Source organism: Ruditapes philippinarum, unplaced genomic scaffold (genome assembly GCF_026571515.1).
Source record: "Ruditapes philippinarum isolate M1 unplaced genomic scaffold, ASM2657151v2 ctg132_1_1_1_1, whole genome shotgun sequence".
Classification (NCBI taxonomy): domain Eukaryota; kingdom Metazoa; phylum Mollusca; class Bivalvia; order Venerida; family Veneridae; genus Ruditapes; species Ruditapes philippinarum.
Window position 1 is genome coordinate 36,887 of NW_026860195.1, and position 13,452 is coordinate 50,338.

Consider the following 13,452-nt stretch of genomic DNA (forward strand, 5'->3'; position numbering starts at 1 on the left):
TGAAAGCATGTTATTTAAAATGAGTTTAATTGCTAAACATATTAAATCAAAAAGAAATCATTAATCTGTAGCTTACCCTATTCCGCTATACCGCTCAGTATAATTTCTCCATAGGCACAAACTATATTTAATCAAATCTCACTGAGTACATCTCACGGAAATTACCGAAAATCTTTCGAAGATTAATATATTGTGTGCATTGACCGTGTAATTAGTATGGAATTGACAGGTTAATAAAACCAAACAATATATACAATGTATATATATTAACTATATACACAATATATGTTGTTCTTAAACAAAATAATAGAGATTTAAGCGGTAAATATCCGCGGAAAGGATCAACCCAAAACCAGTCACAAAAGTGCAGAAAAGGGCAGGTAATCCAGACTAGTTTGACATTGGTAAGTTGGTGTGTTATGAAAGGATGTGATAGCTTGCTACTTTGTTGATTACATAAGAAGTTTGTTAATATTTAGAAGCTTGTGTTAAACTGACATTTTCATATTCCACTGGTGAGATTATTTGGAGTAAGTTATTGCTATAGGTTACTCCGCCGTTGCTGAAAGTCTTCGAGTTATGCACATTTCGGACCACATACTTTTCGGTCCAAATTTTTGTACATTTCGAAACGTGATACTGATATTACTAACATTTATAATTATGCTGTAATACACTTGGTATAAAAAGGGAGTGAAACGTCTTGGTGTGAACCGTCTTGGTGTGAAACGTCTGTCTACCATATAAAAGCTCACAATGTATGGTAAAATGTAAAGTGTCAACTCGGCCCTAAACCAACTCGGCACGGGTCAACTCGGCCCTCTATTTAAAACATATATTAGGATATAGATTGTTTAGTAAATAAAAATTTTAAGGAGAAAATTACTATAAAGTTTTTCAGAATTTATATGAATTGACATGCCATATTTCAAGCCACCCAGATAGGGGGATTTGGACCAAAAGTAGGGGGATTTTTAAGCAAGCACAAACCAGTCGTAATTGTACAACAATGCAAACATACATGTATAATTAAATTTCCCCCATTTTATTATGAAAATTAACATTTCTACAAGATCATTTGATATTTTCAAGTTTTAACATACATGACTGTGAAGGAATAATATGTAAACAATTGCAAATAAACATAGGTACTGTAAATATTTGATGTAAAGAAAATAAGAATCCCTGTAAAACAAACATAATTAATTGCATGTATATCATATAAAATACATTTTTATATCAGATATATATTGAATCAGTTTAGTACAAATGATGCATTCAAAATCATTCAAATAAATATACTTTAACAGCCAAAGTTGTTTCTCTTTAAATGAAAGGTAAAGATTTTTCTCTTTAAATGAAAGGTATCAACATTTTCACAGAGAATTTTTGTAGCATAGAAAGATGAAATAAAAAAATGCTGCCTTAAAAATTTTCCGTTGACACTTCATAAACAGTAAAAAAAAAATCTGACACAAATCTTAATCCAGTTTACTCAGGTCATTATGTACTTCACACCTCACTTTGTTAACACACATCGATTGCATCATGCTTACCATATATGGAAGTAGGGAGTCTAGACGCTACGTCACTTGATACCTGTATGTACATGTAAACTTAGTCCAATAGATTAGACGTTACAGGCTTGTTATAGTTTTATGATGGTCAAGCCTGACGTCTAATAGTTATTGCTCATAAACGCGTAGCATTTTGAAAAATTAAAAAAATGTCTGTTGACTTGCCTTTCAAGCTTTATTCAAAAGCTTATCTTCTGTTCTTTCAATTGCATGGTCTATCATTAACAAAAACTTTCAAACAATGTACTTATCAATCAAAAATAAAATATAAATATCAGTCTATTTTGCTCATCGGCCATACTGGTTAAGTAAAGCGTTTTACAGATTGATTCCAATTTTTTAAACGGAAAAATATATTCGAAACACACTGACGGTGCATGGGCAATTATTTCGTTGAAAAAATATTCTGTTAGAAACTTCTGGACTCATTTAAACGCTTGCATTTGAATTAGCCAATCAGATTTCGCGCACTGTATGGCGGCCATTTGTATATCGGCTGTACAAGGAATTTAATTAAATGAGAGGATTTAATCATGACTTTTCGGATGTGACAGTTCAATTATTTTGTTAAAAGGTATTTATTTTTTAGTTTTGTTCATAAATAGGTCAAAATTAATGTAAATACACGCTGTTTTAATTGTTTAAATTCATTAGATCTAAATCGATGTCTAATGTCAATTTTTTTGCTACACGATTTTGCAAAGATCTGTTAAGACCTAACGTAACATAGAAAATGAAAAATGTAAAATATCAGATTAATGAATGATAAATATGAAATAGGTTACGTATAGGTCTTATAATTAGGACTAATGTAAACTGTGTAATTGATGAAGGGTTGTGTAGAGGTTGTTTGGAGTGTACTGACTACTGGATAATAATTGGACCTAATTATTTTGGCCCTTTGGGTGTTAAAACAGGTATTATTTATTATTTATCTGATTGAAACGGATTTTACCTCTGTCAATCCCTCCTGTTTGTTGGTTACCGTGAGACAAAGCTAGTTTATATTATTTTTGCAACAACATAGATCACAGTTACATAATAAGAAATACATAATATAAAAAATAATAGTTTCAAACATTGCTAATCTGTGATTCTTTGAGTTTCTATTGCCTGATCATTATTTTTTTATCTGCACTTATCAACTTCAAAGACCCAATGCCGACAACAAACTCAAGGCGGGGTTACATATCCCAACAAAAATTGATACGTCACACATTCAGTATCGGACGCTGTCATTGGTTAAGCACCTGCAATACTGACACTGATTGACAGGTTTATCAAAGGAGAATTGTCATACATGAATGATTTGTTATTCCTTGACAGCTGAAGTGTGTCGGAGTAACTAACAATACAATTATCCTGCTGTTTAATGGGGAAATATTACTTCTGGCATATATAGTTGTAAAAGTTGTTTAAGTCTATTGTTTAATTATGTTTATTGGTAAAAATGATGCTTAAATTTTTTTGTTGGTTGAATTTTTGAAAATTGGGGGTTTTCGATCCCACATCGGGAGATCGGGAGACATGGTCGAAAATCGGGGGTTTTTATCCCCCGGTAGGGGATATGGCATGTATGATATGATCACTTACAAACAGAAATTGAAAAAGTTGGCAGTGTACCTGTACGTAATCGTATTGTTTGAAATAATCTTTGTTAAGAAGAGATATCAAGACATTGATTATTGATAGCATTTGTCTGCACTAAAACAGACTTTAAACTGGAATTTGCCATTCATGAAATGTGCATAAAACTTGACAACAGATTAAACTTGGTCTTCTGAAATGTAGCACATTCAAGTTAAATATTCTTATTGTTATCATTTTTATTTCTGTTTTTAATAGTCTTTAAAACATAGACCTGGAAGTGTACTTTCAAATTTATGGTTTATCATTTTACATTGTAATCTTTTTTGTTATATGAATTTTGGCCTACTTTCACTTTGGACAGATTTGGTGAAAACAAACATGGCTGACAAAGCGGAATCACCTTTAGCATTCTATGTTGGAAGAAATTTGGCATGGGTACTTAAAATTTACTTTGATGTTTCATCTTCGAATGAGCATTTGACAAGCCTGTGACTTTGACTTACGCAATATTTAAGTTTCTTGGGGTGTCTTGGGGTAATCCTGGGACTGAAAATGTGTATCTTTCTGTCCCAGGGTTATCTTGGGGTGTCTTGGGGGTAAATAGACCGACCTCTGTGCAAAGTTAGTCCAATATCAGTATGTTAGATAGTAGACAGACATTTCACTCCCAAGACAGTTAACATCCATAGGTGTTAGGCGCGTTGATTGGTCACTACCCCCCCCCCCCCCCCCCCCCCCCCCCCCCACTCACCCACTCTACAACCCTCCTACCTCTCAAAAACATGTCATTGAATATCGTGTTATTGATATATCATCGATATTCATCATCCGATACAATATTGATACACACTTTCAAATATCGATACAAGCTAAAATTTATTTATTTCTGTTGGTGAATATACCTCTCTATTTTGCCTAATAAGAGAAGTCACTTTTTTCCAGTTTTCTTGGCTAACTTGAACTTTAAACTCTGTTTTCAAATGTCAGTGACAAAAATAACAGAAAAAAGCAATCTTTCTGTTAGTTTTTAGCTCGACTATTCGCAGAATAATCGAGCTAATGCAGTCACCCATTTGTCGGCGTCGGCGTCCCTGTGGTTAAGTTTTTGTATGTAAGCTGGTATCTCCATAACTACTGAAGGGAATGGATTGAAACTTCACACACTTGTTCTCTGTGATTATCTAAGATGATTGGCACAAGTCCCATAACTCTGATTTGCTTTTTTACATAATTATGCCCCTTTTTCGACTTAGAAATTCTTGGTTAAGTTTTTGTATGTAAGCTGGTATCTCCATAACTACTGAAGGGAATGGATTGAAACTTCACACACTTGTTCTCTGTGATTATCTAAGATGATTGGTACAAGTCCCATAACTCTGATTTGCTTTTTTACATAATTATGCCCCTTTTTCGACTTAGAAATTCTTGGTTAAGTTTTTGCGTGTAAGCTGGTATCTCCATAACTACTGATGGGAATGGATTGAAACTTCACACACTTGTTCTCTGTGATTATCTAAGATGATTGGTACAAGTCCCATAACTCTGATTTGCTTTTTTACATAATTATGCCCCTTTTTCGACTTAGAAATTCTTGGTTAAGTTTTTGCGTGTAAGCTGGTATCTCCATAACTACTGAAGGGAATGGATTGAAACTTCACACACTTGTTCTCTGTGATTATCTAAGATGATTGGCACAAGTCCCATAACTCTGATTTGCTTTTTTACATAATAATGCCCCTTTTTCGACTTAGAAATTCTTGGTTAAGTTTTTGCGTGTAAGCTGGTATCTCCATAACTACTTAAGGGAATGGATTGAAACTTTCACACACTTGTTTTCTGTGATTATCTTAGATGATTGGCACAAGTCCCATAACTCTGATTTGCTTTTTTACATAATTATGCCCCTTTTTCGACTTAGAAATTCTTGGTTAAGTTTTTGTGTGTAAGCTTGTATATCCATTACTACTGAAGGAATGTATTGAAACTTGAAGGGTTTGTACCTTTTCGGACAATTTTATGTATTCATATAGGTAAGCATTATTATACTCAATGAAACACCCTTGTGACAAATTTTCGAATAGTCGAGCGTTACTGTCCTCCGACAGTTCTTGTTAGTATTTGTAATGACTAGGCCTAATACAAGCATGCATAAGCCATAATACCATGATTCCAATTGAAAAAACATATTTGAATGTTTTTCATTATATATACTGTTAAATTCGATATATCGTCGATATTTTTCTCTAGATATTATATCGTCGATATTTGTCTCTAGATATATTGATACAAAATTGTCAATGACAGCCCTAATGTGAACTGCAGTATTTTTCATTTGAAACTTGTTTTAATATCTGGTATAGGCTTTTAATTCAATTTTCTTCATTTCCCATTCATTTTGGTAATACCAAACTTGATATTAAACACAAAAAGGTTCAGATTATTTTTGTTAAGAAAAAAAGATATTAAAAAAAAATTATGAACTTTTTCATATAAATTTTTTTTTGCACTGATAGATTTTGAATGGGTCGGTTTTAACCAGTGTTTGACATTCAAATGTTATCTAACTGGATGATGAAATCTAAATAATATACTATTCTCTTCATTTCAGTTTTGATGGCTGGCCTGTATTCTTCTATTAAGCCATTCATCCCGTCGGCTCTGTTTGTCACTGCCCTTGTAGTAAGCATACGCTGGGACATTAACAAGCGCAAGGAAACTTTAGCGAGACTTAAGCAAGACCTTGAAGATAAAAGACGTGAGCACAACTTAACTGAATAAGGTATAATATGATTCATAATTTTTAAGCTTGGCTTTCTCCCAGAAATATTTTGATCTATTGCTACAGTCAGGTTGTTGTTACCTTCCAGAAACTTTAACATTGACAATTGTTTAATACTTGGACACAACAATCATTTGGGTAAACAGGAGCTAAAAATAGAAAAATCTTTTAAACATTCTAGTGGCTGTAGTTTTGATCCAAGTATTCTGGAAATTTGTCAGGAAGGTGGTTTTGATGATTTCTAGGTTAAGTTCGCATATGGGTCATCTCCAGTCAAAAACTAGGTCACAGGAGCTGAAAATAGAAAAAGCTTGTTAACACTCTTGTGGCTGCAGTTTTGATCCAAATATCCTGAATATTGATCAGGAAGGTTGTTTTGATGATTTGTAGGTAAAGTTTGAATATGGGTCATCTCCGGTCAAAAACTAGGTCACAGAAGCTAGAAATAGGAAAAAGCTTCTTTGCACTCTCATGGCTGCAGTTTGGATCCAAATTTCCTGGAAATCAGTCAGGAATGTTGTTTTGATGATTTCTAGGTCAAGTTTGAATATGGGTCACCTGGGGTCAAAAGCTAGGTCACACTGCCCAGATATGGAAACACTAGAGTTCAAATTTTTGACTCCATTGTCATCAAATTTGGTCAGGATGCAGACATTGCTCGGATGTGGTTGATGATTCAGGGCCATCATGGCCCTCTTGTTTATATTCACAGCTATCACATATTTACCATTTGCACAATTTCAGGTATGGAACTGAAATTTGGTATCAAATGACTTATATCTTGACCTAGTGACCTACTTTCTTCCTTTTGCTGTACATCTATGAAATTAGGATGAAGTATGTAGTAAAAGTAAAATTACATTTTGTATGAAGTTTGGTCTAGTGACAAACATTATTCAAATTCTTGTAATAAACACCAGCTTATACTGCTTTCACACAAATAACAGTCTGTCCTCAGGTCAGCAATTTTGGGCCAATGGCCCCCTTGTTTTTAGCTCACCTGAGCTTGCTCAGTCAGGGTGAACTTTTAGGATTGTTGAATGTCCATCGTCTGTCCACACTTGTTTGTTAACAATCTATCGGTTACATTTTTGCCTGAATCATCATCAAACTTTGTCAGGATGCTTATGCTCGAATGAGTTTGAACATGGTCATCTGGGATGAAAAACTAGGTCACAGGAGCTAAAAATAGAAAAATCTTGTTAACACTGTAGCGGTCACGTTTTTGCCTCAGTCATCATTAAACTTGGTCAGGATGCTAATCTAGTTGATACCTCGGATGAGTTTGAAAATGGGTTATCTCTGATGAAAAACTAGGTCACCGGAGCTATAAAAAAGAAAAACCTTGTTAACACTCTAGTGGCTACTGTTTTGATCCAAATATCCTGTAAATTGGTCTGAAGGTTTGTTTTGATGATTTTTAGGTCAAGATCGAACATGGCTCATCACGGATGAAAAACTAGGTCACACCGCCCAAATTTGGAAAAACTTTGTTAACACTCTAGTGGTCACATTCTTGACTCACTTGTTATGAAACTTGGTCAGGATGCTTGTCTAGGTAATTGTTCGGATGAGTTCAATGGGTCAGGTGAGGGATCTAGCGCCATCATGGCCCTCTTGTTTGAGATCCATATCTCAATCTTTGAAATGCTTCATATAAAACTTTCCTGAGGCGGGGGACATTGGTAACTCTGTTACATATTCTTGTTTGTATAGAAACAAAAACAAAATCTTCTGTTCCTAATATTTTCTTTTGTAATTATGCATGTGCATAGCATTTTTTCACAAATGCAATCTTGGTTTTATTAGGAATTCTTTATGTTTTTTATCCCGCTGAAAGTATTTTTTCCAATTTTTCAAAGGCAGCTTCTATCAAAGTTCTATCTAGTTTATTTAGGGCAGTACAACATGCTTGAAATGTGAGAAATAAAGTAATAGATATATTTGATATATTATTTCTTTACAGATGAGGACTGGTCTTAGATTAATGTTTGCTGGGCGTTTTTGGAAAACGTGGACAGCCATGACCCTTGGCATACCTGTCGCTCTGGTATTATCCCATTTGTTGGAAAGGGAATGGGATAGAGAAGCATATGCAATGAGAGGACGTAGTAATTTGTTTAAGGAAGATTATAGAAAACTTAAACTACAAGATCCTTCCAAGGAACTTTGGACCTAAAAATTAAAACTGTTACCATTCTGTTTGATGTTTAATCTTGTTCCTGAAATAAAAATGACTTTATAAATCAGATCAGTTTTACTTTTACAAATATTATCGCTTGTTTTTTTTGTTTCTTTTTTTTTAAAATAGTTGAATGATGAGAATGTATCAAATATTTTGATTGTATCACAATACAGAGTATCATGATTCTAACATACAAAGTGAATGCAGTTTGTAATGTAACTTGTTCAAGCCGTTTTTATGTAATATCCACTATGCCATAGTTCTGTTTTATTATGCTCCCCAAAAAATTTCGGGGGAGCTTATAGTCGCCGCCTTGTCCGTCCGTCCGTCCGTCCGTCCCCTTATTTGTCCGGGACATAACTTTGAAACAACAAGAGATATCAACATGAAACTTTGTAGGTAGATAGATCTCATTGAGTAGGTGTGCATTGCACAAGAACCGTAACTCTGCCTTGCCTAATTTTTGAATTATTCCCCTTTGTTTATTTTTACACTTTGAACTTTGTCCGGGACATAACTCTAAAAGTATAAGAGGTATCAACATGAAACTTTGTAGGTAGATAGATCTCATTGAGTAGGTGTGCAGTGCACAAGAACCGTAACTCTGCCTTGCCCAATTTTTGAATTATCCCCCTTTGTTTATTTTACACTTTGAACTTTGTCTGGGACATAACTCTAAAAGTATAAGAGGTATCAACATGAAACTTTGTAGGTAGATAGATCTCATTGAGTAGGTGTGCAGTGCACAAGAACTGTAACTCTGCCTTGCCTAATTTTTAATTATCCCCCTTTGTTTATTTTACACTTTGAACTTTGTCCGGGACATAACTCTAAAAGTATAAGAGGTATCAACATGAAACTTTGTAGGTAGATAGATCTCTTTGTAGGTGTGCAGTGCACAAGAACCATAACTCTGCCTTGCCTAATTTTTGAATTATCCCCCTTTGTTTATTTTACACTTTGAACTTTGCCCGGGACATAACTCTAAAAGTATAAGTGGTATCAACATGAAATTTTGTAGGTAGAAAGATTTCATAGAGTAGGTGTGCAGTGCACAAGAACCGTAACTCTGACTTGCCTAATTTTTGAATTATTCCCCTTTGTTTATTTTGACACTTTGAACTTTGTCCAAGACATTAACTGTAAAACTATAAGAGGTATCAACATGAAACTTTGTAGGTAGATAGATCTCATTGAGTAGGTGTGCAGTGCACAAGAACCATAACTCTGCCTTGCCTAATTTTTTAATTATTCCCCTTTGTTTATTTTCACACTTTGAACTTTGTCCGGGACATAACTCTAAAACTATAAGAGGTATCAACATGAAACTTTGTAGGTAGATAGATCTCATTAAGTAGGTTTGCAGTGCACAAGAACTGTAACACTGTCTTGCCTACTTTTGGAGTTATTGCCCTTTGTTCATTTTGACACTTTGAACTTTGTCCGGGACATTACTATTAAGTGATATCTGAACATGAAACGTTGTAGATAGATAGGTCTCATTGGATGGAAGTGCAGTGCTTAAGAATCATTACTCTGCCTTGCCTTATTTTGAAGTAATTGCTCTTTGTTTATTTTTACTTTTTGACTTTTGTCCGAGACATAACTTTAAAACTATTAGAGATATCAACATGAAACTTTGTAGGTAGCTAGATATAATTGGATAGAACTGCAATGCTTAAAGAACCTAAACAAAGCCTGGTCTAATTTTGGAGTTATTGCCCTTTGTTCATTTTTACACTTTGAATTTTACCAGGGACATAACTCTGATATCATCAGGAAACTTTATAGATTTTTTTTAGATAGATCTCATTGAATAGAAGTGCAGTGCAAAAAAAGCATAACTCTGCCTTGCCTAATTTTGGAGTTTTTGCCCTTTGTTCATTTTTTTTATACTTTCCTGTGTCCAGAACCTTCTCGGGGAGCATCACCCGGTTCAACCGGTTCTTGTTTAATTTATTTATTTTTAGCTCACCTGTCACAAAGTGACATGGTGAGTTTTTGTGATTGCTTTTCGTCCGGCGCCCGTCCGTAAACATTTTTTTAAACGACATCTTCTCATAAACCGCTAAGCCAATTTCATCCAAACTTCACAGGAATGTTCCTTTGGTAGTCAACTTTAAAACTTGTTCAAAGAATTTAATTCCAAGCAAAACTCTGGTTTCTGTGGCAACCAAAAGAAACAAGAGCCCAGTTTGAGCCGGGTGATGCTCCCCGAATAGGTTTTGGACACAGGAAAGTACACCTCTTGTAGTTTCAGAGTTATGTCCCTGGAAAAAGTTCAAAGTGCAATAATTCCAAAATTCGGCAAGGCAGAGTAACTGTTCTTTGGACTGCACTTCTAATCAATGTGATCTTTCAACCTACAAAGTTTCTTGATGATATCTCTAATGATTTCCGAGTTATGTCCCGGACAACTTCAAAAAGTAAAATAAACAAAGGGCAATAACTCCAGAATTAGGCTAGGCAGAGTTATGATTCTTGTGCACTGCATATCTACCCATTGAGATATATCTACCTACAAAGGTTCATGTTGATATCTCTTATAGTTTTACAGCTATGTCCTGGACAAGATTTTTCTAAAAGGGGAGACAATTCAAAAATGAAGCTTAACAGAGTTATGGTTCTTTTGCACTGCACCTCTACTCAATGAGATCTATCTACCTACAATGTTTCATCTTGATATCTCTTATACTTTTAGAGTTATGTTCCAGACAAAGTTCAAAGTGTTAAAATTAAAGGGCAATAACTCCAAAATTAGGACAAAAAGAGTTATTGTTCTTATGCACTGCACATCTACCCATTGAGAACTATTCACCTACAATGTTTCATCTTGATATCTCTTATAGTTTTAGAGTTATGTTCCGGACAAAGTTCAAAGTGTTAAAATTAACAAAGGGCAATAACTCCAAAATTAGGACAAAAAGAGTAATTGTTCTTATGCACCTCACATCTACTCATTGAGATCTATTCACCTACAAAGTTTCATGTTGATATCTCTTATAGTTTTAAAGTTATGCCCCGGACAAGATTTTTCTATAAGGGGAGATAATTCAAAAACCGGGCAAAATAGAGTTATGGCTCTTTGACACTGCACTCCCCCTCAATGCCCTCTACCACTTTTTGAAGTTTCAACAAATTATCTCCAATGGTTTTCAAGTTATGCTCCGGACAAGACAACGGACGGACGGACAAGGCGTCGACTATATGCTCCCCCCGAAATTTTTCGGGGAGCATAAAAACTTAAAATATCTTCTTTTAGAAAACCGAAAGAGCTAGAGCTTAAATATGTGGCATGAAACATCATCTAGTCAGTGTCTACCAATGTTGTTCAAATAAATGCTCTGGGGTTAAAATTGGCGGGATCCCAAGGGGTCATTGATTTTCCTAATTTGTATATAGTAAAAACTTAAAAAATCTTCTTTTAAAAAACCCAAATAGCTAGAGCTTAGATATTGAGCATGAAACATCTTCTAGTGAGTGTCTACCAAGTTTGTTAAAATAAAAGCCCTGGGGTCAAAATTGGCCCGCTTCAGTGGGGCATTGTTTTTCCCTTTATGTATATAGTAAAAACTTAAAAAATCTTTGTTTAAAAAACTGTAAGAGCTACAGCTTAGATATTTATCATGAAACATCTTCAAATGGGTGTCTACCAAGTTTGTTCAAATAAAAGCCCCTGGGTTAAAATTTGCCCCGCCCCAGGGGCCTATGTACAAGTGAGCGATTTCAGCCTCACTGGTGGAGGAAGACCTCAGATTCTCTTCTGTGCATTATTTTAGGCTCGAATGGGTAGACCTGAGTAGAACCACCAACTTTCTTTCTGCTAGCTGAATAGCTTCCTCACATGAAAGAATCTCAAGTCCCTGTAGGGATTCGCACTAACAATTGTCAACTGGGGTAAAAAAATAAGTCACACAGCCCAAATATGGAAAAACCTTGTTAACACTCTAGTGGTCATATTTTTTATATGCCCGAAAAAATTTCGGGCATATTATGTTATACCCCTTGATGTCCGTCCGCAATTTGGTTTCCGGAGCATAACTTAAGTTCCATTTGGCCCACAATATTCAAACTTCATAGGAGGATTGCTATTTGAATGAGGTAATACTTTATTTAATTCCCATGTCTTACAAAAAAAACACAAAAAACAGCATATAATGCTTCGCCTAGCGGTGCTCTTGTTACTCAATTGTCATCAAACTTGGTCAGGATGCTTGTCTAGTTAATTGCTCTGAGAAATCTGAACATGGGTCACGTCTGATGTAAAACTAGGTCACAGGAGCTTAAAATAGCAAAGTCTTGTTAACTTTCTAGTGGCTACTGTTATCCAAATATCCTGAAAATTGGACTGCAAGTTTGTTTTGATGATTGAATATGGGTCACCTGGGGTCAAAAACTAGGTCACACTGCCCAAATATAGAAAAACCTTGTTAACACTTTAGTGGTCACATTTTTGACTCAGTTGTCAGCCAACTTGGTCAGGATGCTTGTTTTAATAATTGCTTGGATGAGTTAGCTGGGTTAGGTGAGCGATCAAGGACCATACGGGCCCTCTTGTTATCTTAACTTTGACCTCTCTATGTGACCTTGACTTTGGTAGCAGGGACCTGGATTATGCGTGCAATACTTAGCCTCAAAAAAGTGAACATTTGTGCCATTAAATGTAAAAGTTTTGCTTCAAACAAGCACCTTTCAATGACCTTTAACTGTGACCTTAACCCTCGAGACCTGGTTCATGCATGTGACACTGCTTCTCTATGAAGTTTCATTGGAATCCCTCCATGCATGTAGGAGATATGCTCCAGACAAAATCTGGATATTTCATAATCTTTTGTGACATTGACATTGCATATATTGACCGAAATTACAAGTGTCACAGCCATAGTATAACGATAATGACCATTTGTAGTTACAAATAAATAAATGATGACTAAATGGTCCTTCTACAAATCTTCATATTTTTACTTGAACTTTGACCTGTGTGACCTTGACTGCAGGGACCTGAATTTTACACACGACACTCTGCCTCACAATAATAAACATTTGTGTCGGGTTATAATGAAATCCCTAAATGGATGTAAGTTTTGCTTCGGACAAGTGTATTTTTATAAGCTTCAAGTGTAACTTTGAGCTAGAGACCCGATTCATGCCCGCATCACAGCTTCTCATGAACATTTCTATATAGTTTTTATAAAATCTATGTGTGTTAGAGATGTGCTACAAAATTGGACGCTGCCCGCACGCCAGGGGCGTTCATATAATATGTTTTGAACAGGCGTATAAAAAGTTTTAAATGATTTAATAGAAATAGTAACAAGCAA

At 35.1% G+C, this 13,452-nt stretch overlaps 1 long non-coding RNA gene across 2 annotated transcripts; it reads left to right on the top strand.

The window, feature by feature from the left end:
* The first annotated feature begins 250 nt into the window (after positions 1 to 250).
* LOC132759177 (uncharacterized) lies at positions 251 to 8,197 on the top strand. Of its 2 annotated transcripts, none has more exons than XR_009629675.1 (3): positions 251 to 404; positions 5,776 to 5,946; positions 7,913 to 8,197. It is a non-coding gene; the product is annotated as an uncharacterized LOC132759177 (long non-coding RNA). The 2 variants fall into 2 exon arrangements; XR_009629676.1 differs by having other exon boundaries at positions 394 to 530.
* The last annotated feature ends 5,255 nt before the right edge of the window (positions 8,198 to 13,452 follow it).